General features: G+C 38.6%; 1 protein-coding gene across 3 annotated transcripts in view; it reads right to left on the reverse strand.

Moving 5' to 3' along the window:
• rai14 (retinoic acid induced 14) overlaps positions 1-12268 on the reverse strand; it is a 36202-nt gene that overhangs the window by 21742 nt on the left and 2192 nt on the right. The window lies entirely within an intron of this gene.

The following is a 12268-nucleotide window of genomic DNA, read 5'->3' on the forward strand; positions in this document are numbered from 1 at the left end:
GGCACGTATTATGTGGAAGATGAAGATTAAAAGACGTTCCACATTGTGAAACAATGTTGGCAGCATTGTGGCGTTTCTTCCACAGGGAAAAGAAAGGTCAGAGGTGATCAGACACCTTTCAGCAGATCTTAAGCCACACAGCCAGAACTGCAACTGAATGCCTTAGATCAAAGCCTGTTTTAGAATGTCCCAGTCAAAGTCCAGCCCTAAGTCCAACTTAAAAATGTATGTTTGCATAGGTTCTACTGCTATTTGCATTGAAATGAGTTTATGGATGCCTCACTTTCAAGGTTATTTGTGAAAAGAAAATCTGGAAGTCATGTAACATTTTACTTCAATACTAAGAACAAAAACATTAGCAAGCAGTCAGTGACTGAAATAAATGATTCAATGCTTTTAGTGTTGGATAGTTATTAAGTAATATGACAAAAAATAATTCTAATAATTAATTTAAGTCAATTTAAGTCAAGCTTATTTTACCCCAATGAATTAGTGGCCAGAAAATAAAACTAACACAAGAAGCAAAGAAATTGGAGGGCTGTTTTATAACTTTTATAAAATGTAAATCTTTGTTTGGGTAAGACTAAAATTCAAATTCTGAAAATTGTTTTTAAAGGATAAAATAATTGGTCACCATGACACATTTTTATGAAAATCAAGGACTTTTGGCTTGTCAAACATAAATTAGGAATAAAGAAAAAGTATTAGCATGAAAAAGATTGCCTGGGTTAAAAAGAAAGAATTGTAAAAAAAAAAAAAAAGACTAACAGATTAACAGACCTCCCTATATCAGCTAGATAAGAGCAAGAAAGTCAAAGCCATCCCAAATTACTTTGATAAATCCTTTCATCTTTTATCAGGCGCCAGGAAAACAAACACCATCCCCTTTTCTAAATCGCACACTAACCCACATTTGTCTTTTGGAGAAGTAAGAATTATGCAGTCCATGGGATTTAATGAGAATGCAAAGTAGGTTAGACAGGAGTTAAGACGCAGCCATGAAAAGATTTACTTCAACAGAGGAGAAACGTTGACGCAGGTTGAAAAAGCCTAAGAGACCAAGGAGTGAAGTACGGAAGTGAACAAAAAAATGTGAAAAACTGCACAGAATAAAACGTGAAAGTGATAAGAAGCCAGAGACCGACACATATACAGTATTCCCAGCCCCCTCCCTTCATCAGTGGTTGCTGCTCACTTCAAACCCCTTATCTGCTGCAAAGCTGATGCTCGAATCTCCTGGAACAAAACATCTTTTCTGTCGGGCTACAGCTGAAACTGCTTACTGCTCTGTGTACTACAAACACCCACTCACACACTCACACACACACACACACACACACACACACACACACACACACACACACACACACACACACACCGCGACAGTTTAGAGTCTGAAACCAAGAATAAAAGAGTAAGCACTCTGAAAAGTTAAACAAAGACCAGATGGTTGCTCTTAGAATGAAAGACGTTGCCTTCTACTTCACAATGCTGGCCAATGCAGGCCTCACAGTTAGATGATGAAACAAATCCAGATCACGGGAACGATGTTCCCCGGCTGAGAAACGGACAGTATGTCTACCTGAGCCTCCCTCGTAAGTTGAGCTATAGTGAACCTGACATGAAGCGACTCAAGGCTGTTTCTACTGTGGAATTCCCGATGGACAGCGAATAAAAAGAAGAAGCTGAAAAATCAATGCAGCCAAACCAAATAAGTTGTGGTTTTCATTCCAAGCATTCCCTCTCCTTGCCAGAACTTGGTCCTCACATTACCCACAATGCAACTCAACCACTAATAATCAGGTTAGCCATCTGAACATGTCACCCTCAATGCGGTTATTGTAGCCACAAACCACTAGAATAAAGCTGATACAAGGAAAAACGATCACTTTTTTTTAAAGCTAATACATTCTATTTGCACTAAATCGTAACTAATAATTTATTAGTTACGATTGTGACTGTGATTGTGACTGTGAATCACATCGTCACGATTGTGACGATGTGATTCACAGAACCACATCTCATGCTCCTGTAGGTGTGTTTTAAAGCCAGCATCCAAAAGATTGTTTGATTGTTTTCCAGAACAGCATCCCATCTTTGCCAAGGATGTTTACCTGAAACTAACAAATAGAATATCTAGGGTTTTTTCCCCCCCACTTTAGTGAAGGATTACATCAGTCTAAAAATGTATTTCTTTTTTGCAAAGTATTAATTTGAGTCTCTTAATATTTCATTTGACAGTCTCAACAAAAACATTTATTTAACAATAACTTCCTACAGTGGTAGCACACACAAAGGAGGTTGTAAAGTAAGGATTCAGCATGTTTATTTGAAGTTCTTTGCTCATTTGGAAATAGTACCAGAAACACATCGAGACAAAAACATATATAAAAATTTCGCAACAATAAAAAGATCTGTGTGATGAGGATCCCCCCCTCTTTATAGAGTTAGTGTGCATATTCAGTGACGCATCGATCAGACCTTTCCTGGTCGATACCGATTTACACTTTTCTTTGTCGTCTGGCCTGACGATTTTTATTTGAACAGTTCAGATGCTTTTATACAAAAAAAATAAAGAAATTTGCTGCAAGTTCTTGGATAGAGGTAGCAATTTTTTTCTCATAACAGTAAATTCAGGAATTGATCCTTTTTTATGAATCAAAGAATTTCCCCCTTACTTTTAACTGAGTCTTATTAAAACCCACAAAGTGAATCAAACACATGTTCCCTGTTCATGTTTTAAGAGACTAACAATGGCAGGAGATCCTGTTTAGTGAACAGAGGGGAAAAAATCGATTTTTCAGTATTTGAGTTGTTGATGCAAAAAATATATATATAAACAGAAAAAGCATCTAAAGAAAATGACTGAAAATTCTAAAAATAAAAAAACAGCAGGGCAGCTGTATGCAGTCCTTTGTAATTAAATGCAGATAGGAGGAGATTTTTATTTTATTTGAAACATCTCCCTCTGGATTTGTTCTGACGGATTATTCATCCATTCCTGCATTCTTCCATCCATCTATCTGTGTAATCCTGTTAGGGTTTTGCCAGCAGGGACCAGGAAACATTTCCAGCAGTCAACATGCAAGAGTACACCCTGATAAAACAGAGGAGAGGGAACATTAAAATTAAGCCGTTACCCCCCAGCTCCTTCTCTTAACTAAAGAAATAACTCTTGAGAAACTCATAAAAAAGAGTTTGTAATACTTTTTACTCTTCTCACATATATTTGAGGTAGTGACTGTGCATAAATTATACATTTAACATTATCACTTCCATAGAAAATGGCGAAAGAGGCTTATAAATTACCTGCCTCGTAATTCCAGCACACAGCTGAAGGATTGATGCACATGTCCAATGTTGGACCATAATGGGTGCAGTTAAAAAATAGCCTCACACAAAACTTCCTCAAGACACAAATAGCCTCCCCGGCTCTATAAATAAACACTGGTTGGCTTGGAAAGCAACCAGTCTCATTATACTGGAGGGTTGATTAGAAAGTCACTGGAGGAGGGGGGAAAAAACACTGCGGCGCTCGTTTAAGTCAAGATAAGGCAGGAACTTTGAAAACACACACACACACACACACACAAAGAGAGAGAGAGACGTAGTGCAAAGCAAAGCACTAGAGTCCAATTAAAACAAAGCACTATACAGACTCATTGGTCCTTGTGTCAAGCTGGAAGGAAAACATTCAAAGAAAGAAAGAATTTGGCCTGCTAAACAGTTCCTGAGTTGTTTCCAGAAACCTGCCTGTCATTTCTTACACCACAAAGAGCTGAAAACTCCACTTTTAAGCATTTTCTGATACAGTGCGTTTTACGTAAAGGAAAGCTCTAGTTCTTCCAGTTGAAATGGATCTCAGCATCCATCAATCCATCCATCTCTTGATGTAAACGCAGACCATGTTGCTCAAAACGCTCAGAGTCGTTCACCATCAGTAAACCAAACTTTGGCCTTTGAGTCTGACTGCTTTGCTTAGTCCAACAAGGTGTCTTGTTTATAGCCTTTCTTTCTTCATCATACTCATGTTCTCCACTGTTACACTTCTATAATAGTCCTTCAGATTACCATCTAAAGAGTCTTTAGGCCTAAATATTCTCCTTCAGCTGTGGTGCTATGCATGTGTAGCACAGTAATGCCACTTGGGCGAAATTTCAAAAATATGTGGAACAATCTGTCATGTTAGTCTCTCTTGGCTGTTTTAGTGATGGTCTTTAATTTTACTTTGGGTTAAACTGATTAAGCAACATGTCTCCCCTTAGTCACCCCAGGAAGCAGTTACAAATCTATAAGCACAATGAAAGGCAAACGGCAGTAGCGAGTCTTTCACTGCCTTCTTCAAATAACTACATCTTTTATGTTTTATACCATAAAAAAACTCTTAGCAGACAAAATAATTCTTCCACAACGCAGCACAGCGGCCTCTCAAGAAACGCCCACAAACAAATCTGCATGCAAATATGCGCAGACAGCAGCAGTGAGCCCATCTCCCACAGCACTGGGTATATTTGCTGATGAGCAGGTTTCCTGGTTGAAGCTCTGGAGTTCATATACGCAGCCAGTAGCAGGCAGTTCCTGCTTTAATTGGATCCATGTTCAAGGACTCCCTGAGTCATTTTTACCATGTCTCCCCTTGCGTTTCATTTAACATACAGCTCACATCTGCATTTACAACATTCTTCAGGGATGTCAAGGGGGCAAATTCAAGTGAGTAATTTGCATGTTGAGCACAATCATTTTTAAATCTTTTGCATAATAAAAAAAAATAGAAAAGGCGACACAGCCTGGCTTAGACAAATGATTAAGAAATGGTGTTTGCTTTCATCCCCAGTTTTTTTTTTAATTAATAAATTGGATACACAAAGTGCAACATATTACAATACAAAACTCAGGTTTTCAACTTTTTTAAAAAAGGGAAGGTACAAAAATGTTTGGAAACACGTCCCCCGTCAGATGTGGGAAAGACTAAAAGCACATTCCAAAGTTCCCCACCCTTTTCAAAGACTGTGCAGGAATCCTGACTGAATGAAGCAAGGCTCATAAAATATCCGTTGGGCTGCTGTATTCCTGTTGACGATTGATGATGACATGGACACACACCCTTCCTCCACCTCCTCTGCCAGTTTAACACAACGTTGCCCCAGAGGTTTCACTGTCGCTCCCAGCTCTAATGCCCTCCCGATGCCCCCAGATTGAATAAATCGCCGCATGCCAACTGAAGTCAGATTTGGCCAAACCAAACACACTTATGTCGGAACAATACAAGTTGAACTTTCAAGAAATTTTTTTTTACCTCTAACTAGACGTCTCTTAAATTGTAATGGATGGTGTTTCTCCCCACCACCCCCACGTTTTGAGCTAAAGCAGAGCGAAACACTTTTCTCTCATGATTCCTTGACGTGCAGAACAGAGAATCCTGAGAAACTGAGGCTCAATGTTTTTTATCCAAACATTACACAAGGCACTGTATTTTTTGTTTTTTAAAGAAATGTTTTCAGATGATCAGCATGTGATGTTCTGCACTGTTCTGCTCCAGTTCACAGCAGACACATTTCATAACTCCTGATAAGGAGGACTCCATTCCTCAGATGTTCACATAAACAAATTGATAGCCTTTACAATTTGAAGAAGCGTCAAATTGAGCCACACAGTGAACACACAGGTTAGGGTTTATTGTCTTGATTAACTGAAACCATAAAGCAGCTGTGGGGCGTGAGAGGAGACAGCATAATCCACACATCGATTAGACACAGAGGAGGTGATAAACGGGAGGGTGTGTGTGTGTGTCTGTGTGTGTGTGTGTGTGTGTGTGTGTGTGTGTGTGTGTGTGTGTGTGTGTGTGTGTGTGTGTGTGTCTGCTTGTGTTACTAATCTACGCATGAGTGTGTCTGTGAATAAGCCTTGATTAATCCTGCTAAGTCTAGCAGCTGGGGGAGCAGGTTCAGCAGTGTGATAGGATGGAGTGCAGGTTGAGTTTATATCCAAACCACAACGCAGACAAAAGCAAAATGACGATTCAGTAAATTTCTAGTGTGTACATGTTTCTTCTCGACAGCACAGCTAATCGTGTTTGTCTAATGGCCACAAGGGAACGGGATAACATTTTTAGCTTATTATGCTAAAAATGAAACAGGAAACAGTTGTGAAACAGATTTTGGTAAGATTACTATGATTTTTCTAATTAAAATCTACAAATACTACACACTGAAAATGATGTGTAAAAAGCATTAAAATAGCTTCCTTTTTTATAAAATGCCATATTTAATTTCAGTACATTTGTAGTGTGCAATGTTTCCAATGAAATGTGTGTGAGTGTGTGTTTTGTTGATTACCAGTAACAGGAGCAGGATATGGGTCAATTGTTCTATGGCAAAACTTGCTGCCAGGTCATTGGATATTTGAGATTCCCCTTAGTATGAAATTAAAATTAAATCTAAAAACGTGATTAGTCAACGACGTCCATTTTGTGTTGTAATTAACATTTTGATTTTAGTTTATCAGAGATAATCTCACCCTTTTTTTTATATATTATTTTTATATTTACACTCTGGATCACCTAAAGGTTATAAATATTCTGCAGAACGCACTTGAAACACCTCTGGTCCATAACTTTTAATTCTAGCTTTCAAAGGGACAAAGACCCTTTTTATTTGCCGCTCTTCAAAATGGGACAGACAAAAGATCTGGCGTCTCAGGTAAAGCAAATGTGCGTCAATCTTCAACGGACAAGAGATGGCTACAGAAAGTAGATAATTTGCCGGAACAAAATGTAAAAAAAAAACTGGAACAAAACATAACCTAACTGTGGTTTATCACACCTGAGTTCACTTTCTCTAGCAACACCCAGGCCTGATTACTGCCACACCTGTTCTCATTCAAAACACTGATTAAATAGGACCTTTTCTTTTGACGTTATCCGTCTTGTACAATTGTGTTCAAATGAAAAACTTAATACTTACTAAACTGTTAATCATTTATAAGTCCACATTCCATTGTGATTTAAAAAAAAACAAAAACCTTAAGACAAAAAGTTATAGTTAGTCTAAACCACTGAGGCAATATTTATCATTGCTGCTAAACTGCAACAGGATGCAAGAAACTGTAGAGGGTCCATGTGAAACACTCTTTTATATATGCATAACCAACTGTGGTCACTCTTGCAGTTTCAAGAATAAGAGAGTTGTATAAATGCAGGTCAGATTACTTTCATTACTGTTGATTGAAGCCATAGATAAACGGTAATGTAATGTAGGGCTGGAATAAATAATGGGTTTTTTTTCTTTGCAAAGGGATATCTTTTAATACAAATGTACTTAAATATTATTTCACTCTTCAGATAATTTATGGATAAATTCTGCGCTGGACAAGAGCAAGAATGCCTGCAAGTCTCTCTGTGGCCGTTTGCCAAACTGATTCCCAGAATCCAGATTATACTGTCTGTGTCTGTTAAAACACTGCTCCACTTCCACCAGACTCAGAGAGGCAGACACAAACAGAGACGCTCATTTCACTGTTTGTTTGCCTTAATATGGTAATCCAAAATAACACACAAATCCACAAACTAGAGCAAATTCGGAACAACGAAAAATGGAACAAAAGAGGGAAGAAAAAAAAACACTTTTTGTATGGAAATGACTTAACAGAGCTGACAAACAGAAGACATTCACAGAGACACACTGAAGAATTCCTCTGATCCACTTTGTCCTTGCATAACAAAACACCTGCTCAAAGTTTCTGATAAACCAACCTCCCTATTAGGTTCTGGTATGCACAGAATTTCAGTGGGAAAATACGTTTAGTCAAAGGTCAGTCTACAAGACGTGTTTAATGACTGTGCTCACATAGCCAGCTGTCTTCTCACCTAATCTGGGCAGAAAAAAAAATGAAATTGGACAATGCTGCCAACCTGAAGCGTAGGCAGCCTTTTCACACTCTGCAGCTGAACTGCACACAGTCCAGCATTAGTGAAAGCTGATTTACTACTTCTGCTCAATGTTTACAGCGTTGTTCTTATGTTAAATGTATTATCTCAAAAGCAAACATATAAATATGATGACATTTCTAATTGAAAATTGAGAAAACAATAAAATATTATTTAATTTTTTACTTAAGCTTGTTCAGCCTTGACAAGGCATGAAAAATCTAATCTTTTATCATTACTGAAACTCTCCACCTGCTGTGGAAGTTGAAGCCAAAGACTTAGAGTTAGGCCATTTTCGCCACCAGTGAGAGGTCGTTAAAGTGAAGTCAGAGGAAACCCAGAGATTTTAAAAGGCTTATGAAAGCCAAAGCTGTATTTTCTGTAATATGTTGTGAAAAACAGAGAGAGGGGGAGAGAGGGACCGACAGAAAGAAAGGCGTAGAGAGAAAGAGAGAGAGAGGAGCTGCATTTTCATTACAAACTTGCATAAATCTTTGTCCACAGTCTGCTAAACCTTTGTCTGGAATTTTGAAATTGCTGTTTTTACATGAAAACAGAAATTTCACTAAAGTGATATGTGAATAAGCTTGTCCACGCTTTCCGTCATTAAAGTCGTCAGGTTTTCCCCCAGTGCTTTATAAGCCTGGCGTTCCAATCGACCAAATACCAAACAAGTGATATTTCACTGACGATTGCAATTAAGTATATTTTGCAGCTATATGGACAAACAGCCGAAGAGATTTTGCATGATGCACTGATAATGTTCCCTGTCTGAATGATGTGGAGGTAAAACAACAAAATAAATTGAAATGAAATGTTTGATATGAATATACATCTATAATAAAAAAAAACATTATAAAACCCAGATTGAATATGTAATATGTATGTTGATATGAAAAACCTTTAAAAAGTCTATTCCATAATACAAGTCTTTTAGTTCATGTTTTGAAGCCCAAATATGTGAAAAATCTATTGATTTATTTAGGACTTCAAAAAAAATATGGTCTCCATGACGTTAAAATAGCAAAACTCATTTAATTTTTAATGCAAAAGCATGTTGTATGCATCATTAAAAAGTTTTGTTTGTGCTTATTTAACAATTTACATTTTCCACCGGGTTCACCAGGCCTCTGGTTTTAATAGCTGCCTGGGCCCCGAGTCGTCTGACTGTGAATTAATGAATGAATCCAGAGCTTTTGCTGATACAAGTAGAAATCTGTTCCAATCAGAGTTTCTGATATACAAGCAGACTTGAATTATGTTGTGCTCTCCCTGGTAGTCGTTTAAAAAAAAAAAAAAACCAATGTTATTTTCTGCTGTTATCACTGCACTCTTATCCGTCCATATCGCTTACAAAAATAACACATCTTGCTCTCTCCCACAGTCTCCTGCTTTTTAGATGTCTGCCCCGCTTGGACCTCGTGTTGTGGGGGTGTTCAAGCTTGTTTCACTCGGTTCGCCGTGTTGGAGGAGGGCGCTCGGAGTGAAACGTTTCGTTCATTTCTAAATCTCAGCCACAGACTCCAGCGCCAGTTATCTGGCTGGAAATATGTTTACTTAATCAAAAAGCTATTTACAATGGTACTGGGTTTCTATTATTTTGCAAAAGGAAATAAATGAAGGGATTGTTTTAGGGTGGTAGTGGAGGTTGGGAGAGGGATGAATTCCTAAGTAATCTGTCATTGACACACAAAACCTAAAATAGAGCCCATGGGATGTTTTCTTTCTATTAAAGTGGCTCTGGTTCTCTATAAAAAGCTGTGGAATGACTATTGGCTAGGATAAACACATTACCCTGTAAAACCTTTTTGTCTTTATAAATATCCAGTCGTTTAAATTATTCAAGAGTGGACCGCAAAACTGGCAAGGTTTTTACTCCAATAAATGATCTTCAATGAAAAACAATGTCTTCTTTGATGTTTTATCTAAAAACTCATGGCTGGATGTTATGTAGTTTGTCAGTGTAGAAGCAGATGGACGTATTTTCTGAACATCAAGTGGATCTTAAAGGTTTACAGTGAACTGCTGCAAGACTATTTTCTTTTTTACATGACTCATGTTGAAGCTATTCTATTGTTGATTTATGATATGCTTGGATTCACAATGGATGAAAAATTAAACCCCTTTTTATTTTTAACATAGGCGATTGCAAATTTCATCCCTTTTGCAAAATTTCCCAGTTCCAGCACCAGAAAAGAAACCCCAGAGCATGAAGCTGCCATCACATCACTGTTTGACAAAAACAGTGATGTTTTTGTCAAAAAATACCTTTTGGGTTGAAGGGGGGAAAAAAATCATCTTTTGTTGAATCAACACATTTTCCTCCTGGTTTTGAAAGATTTTCAGACCTGGATGTTTTCTTTTAGAGAAAATACACACTGGTTGAAACCTTAGTTCAGACAAAGGGAAAATCAACCAGGAAATCCTGCAGCTCCTCCAGAGTTGCTGTGGACATCCTGTCCACCTTTCTGACTAAGGTCTAACTTGAGTTTTTCTGATGTGCCGCAGATGTTTTGATATAAAGCCCTTCTCCTGACAGATACCTTTAAACAATTCCATCGTTTCTCTGTGACCTCTAAAACGCTATGTCTCAAGCTAAAGGATATAAATGTCAAAGAAATCCTACCAGGACAGCTGAACTTTACTTCCTTTAATCAAGTTCTCTTCTTTCTTTGTTTCTTGTATCGTTTTGACCTAATGTGTTACTTCATTTTTAAGTTGCATAATGTAACTTATGTGAACTGTTGAATAAGCACAGTGAAAACCATCACCATGCTTAACCTGAAATCACAACACTAACTTGTTTTTTTTTGTCCCCTAAAAGATTAAAGTATGCTCCAACAAACACAGCAAAATCTAGTGCTGCTCCTATTTTAGTTTCCTTTGGCAATGCGGACGTCCAAAACCGTCCACGTTGTATCGTGTTAACGTTTGGATATAAAAATGACACGTTGCAAAAAGCAGCATCAACAGTTCAGTGAGCAAATGCGACAATGTACGAGTGGGTGGTCTGTAAAGGCATGCCTAACGTGGCATCAGTTGCGTTTCCAAGCAACATCAACATCCACAGGTCTTCCTGTTCGTCTCTCCTGCCGCCTACGACTGACTGGTTTCACGAGGACGAGTGTTTTGCTTCAGCATCAGCTCAGCCTACTGAGAACAGCAACCCAGATTATAGCAGTAAAACGGTTAAGTAGTAAAAGTGGAGGCAGATTTCGTTTTACTGGTTAAGAGGGAACAATTTGACCTTGCCATCGTGCGTTTGACATTTGCGTAAACAATGGACACTATTGTACTCCTCCGCAAAGCTGACTCGATTTGCAAAAAGTTTACAAATTTCAAGCAGTGGCTGCACAGTGATCACAACACGTGTGGCCGCAGGCTTTTTCTCTCAAACAGCAATCAAGGCCCCGCTAATGCTTTGCTGTGTGTTTTGGGGATAACTCTGAAAGGACGGGTGTACTCCATCTAATTCCTGTTCTGCTGGATAGTTTCTCCCACATGCCACTTAACCAGAGCGCCCCACACACTTCTAATCTCCTGGAAACTGCCTACATAAACCAAATGTGCCATTTACTCAGCTTTCTTTGACTCCTCTGCATCTGACACACCTTCCATCCCCCAGAAAAAAGTTTTTGTTTTGTTTTCTGTCAGAATCACAGACTTTTCCTGTTGGCTGTTTGGCTCTGTGTCATGAGGGGTCAACATGGTAACAGATGATTCAGACGGTGTGGAGACGCCTCACTTCCTGTGGCTGTGAGAGCATGTCAAACCCCGGACCAAATGAATGACTGTACCGACGGGGAGAAATTCCTCCCTAAAGACTGATTCATAGCGTACGGGATAGTGAGCAGTTTAAGGAGTTGTTGCAAACTTTGTGGGACAAGCCCGGTGTGTAAGTCTGTATCCTGCACCGTAAATAACAACTTTGCCTTGCCAGGATGTCAAAACGTCTAATGACACGCACCGTATGAACCGAAAAGCTGCTGCTCAAAAAAAAAAGAAATCAATCATGGCAAGCTTTCTTCGGTTTATAAGAGCTCTACGGGGAACTCCGAATGGAATACACAGACTTCATCAATAAAGAGTTTTTATTTCCCAGTCTACCTCAGTTTGCTTTTTCTATCAATAAGCCATAGGTTGCTGTTGGCCTTAAAGCTGAGAGATTCTGCCAGAAAAATCCTTCACGATTTCCTTGAGCCAAACATACACAGACAGTGAGTCAAACCACTCACAGACTTATATATGTGCACACACACACACACACACACACACACACACACACACACACACACACACACACACACACACACACACACACACACACACACACACACACACACA

Source organism: Poecilia reticulata, linkage group LG12, assembly GCF_000633615.1.
Source record: "Poecilia reticulata strain Guanapo linkage group LG12, Guppy_female_1.0+MT, whole genome shotgun sequence".
In the NCBI taxonomy this organism is placed as follows: Eukaryota; Metazoa; Chordata; class Actinopteri; order Cyprinodontiformes; family Poeciliidae; genus Poecilia; species Poecilia reticulata.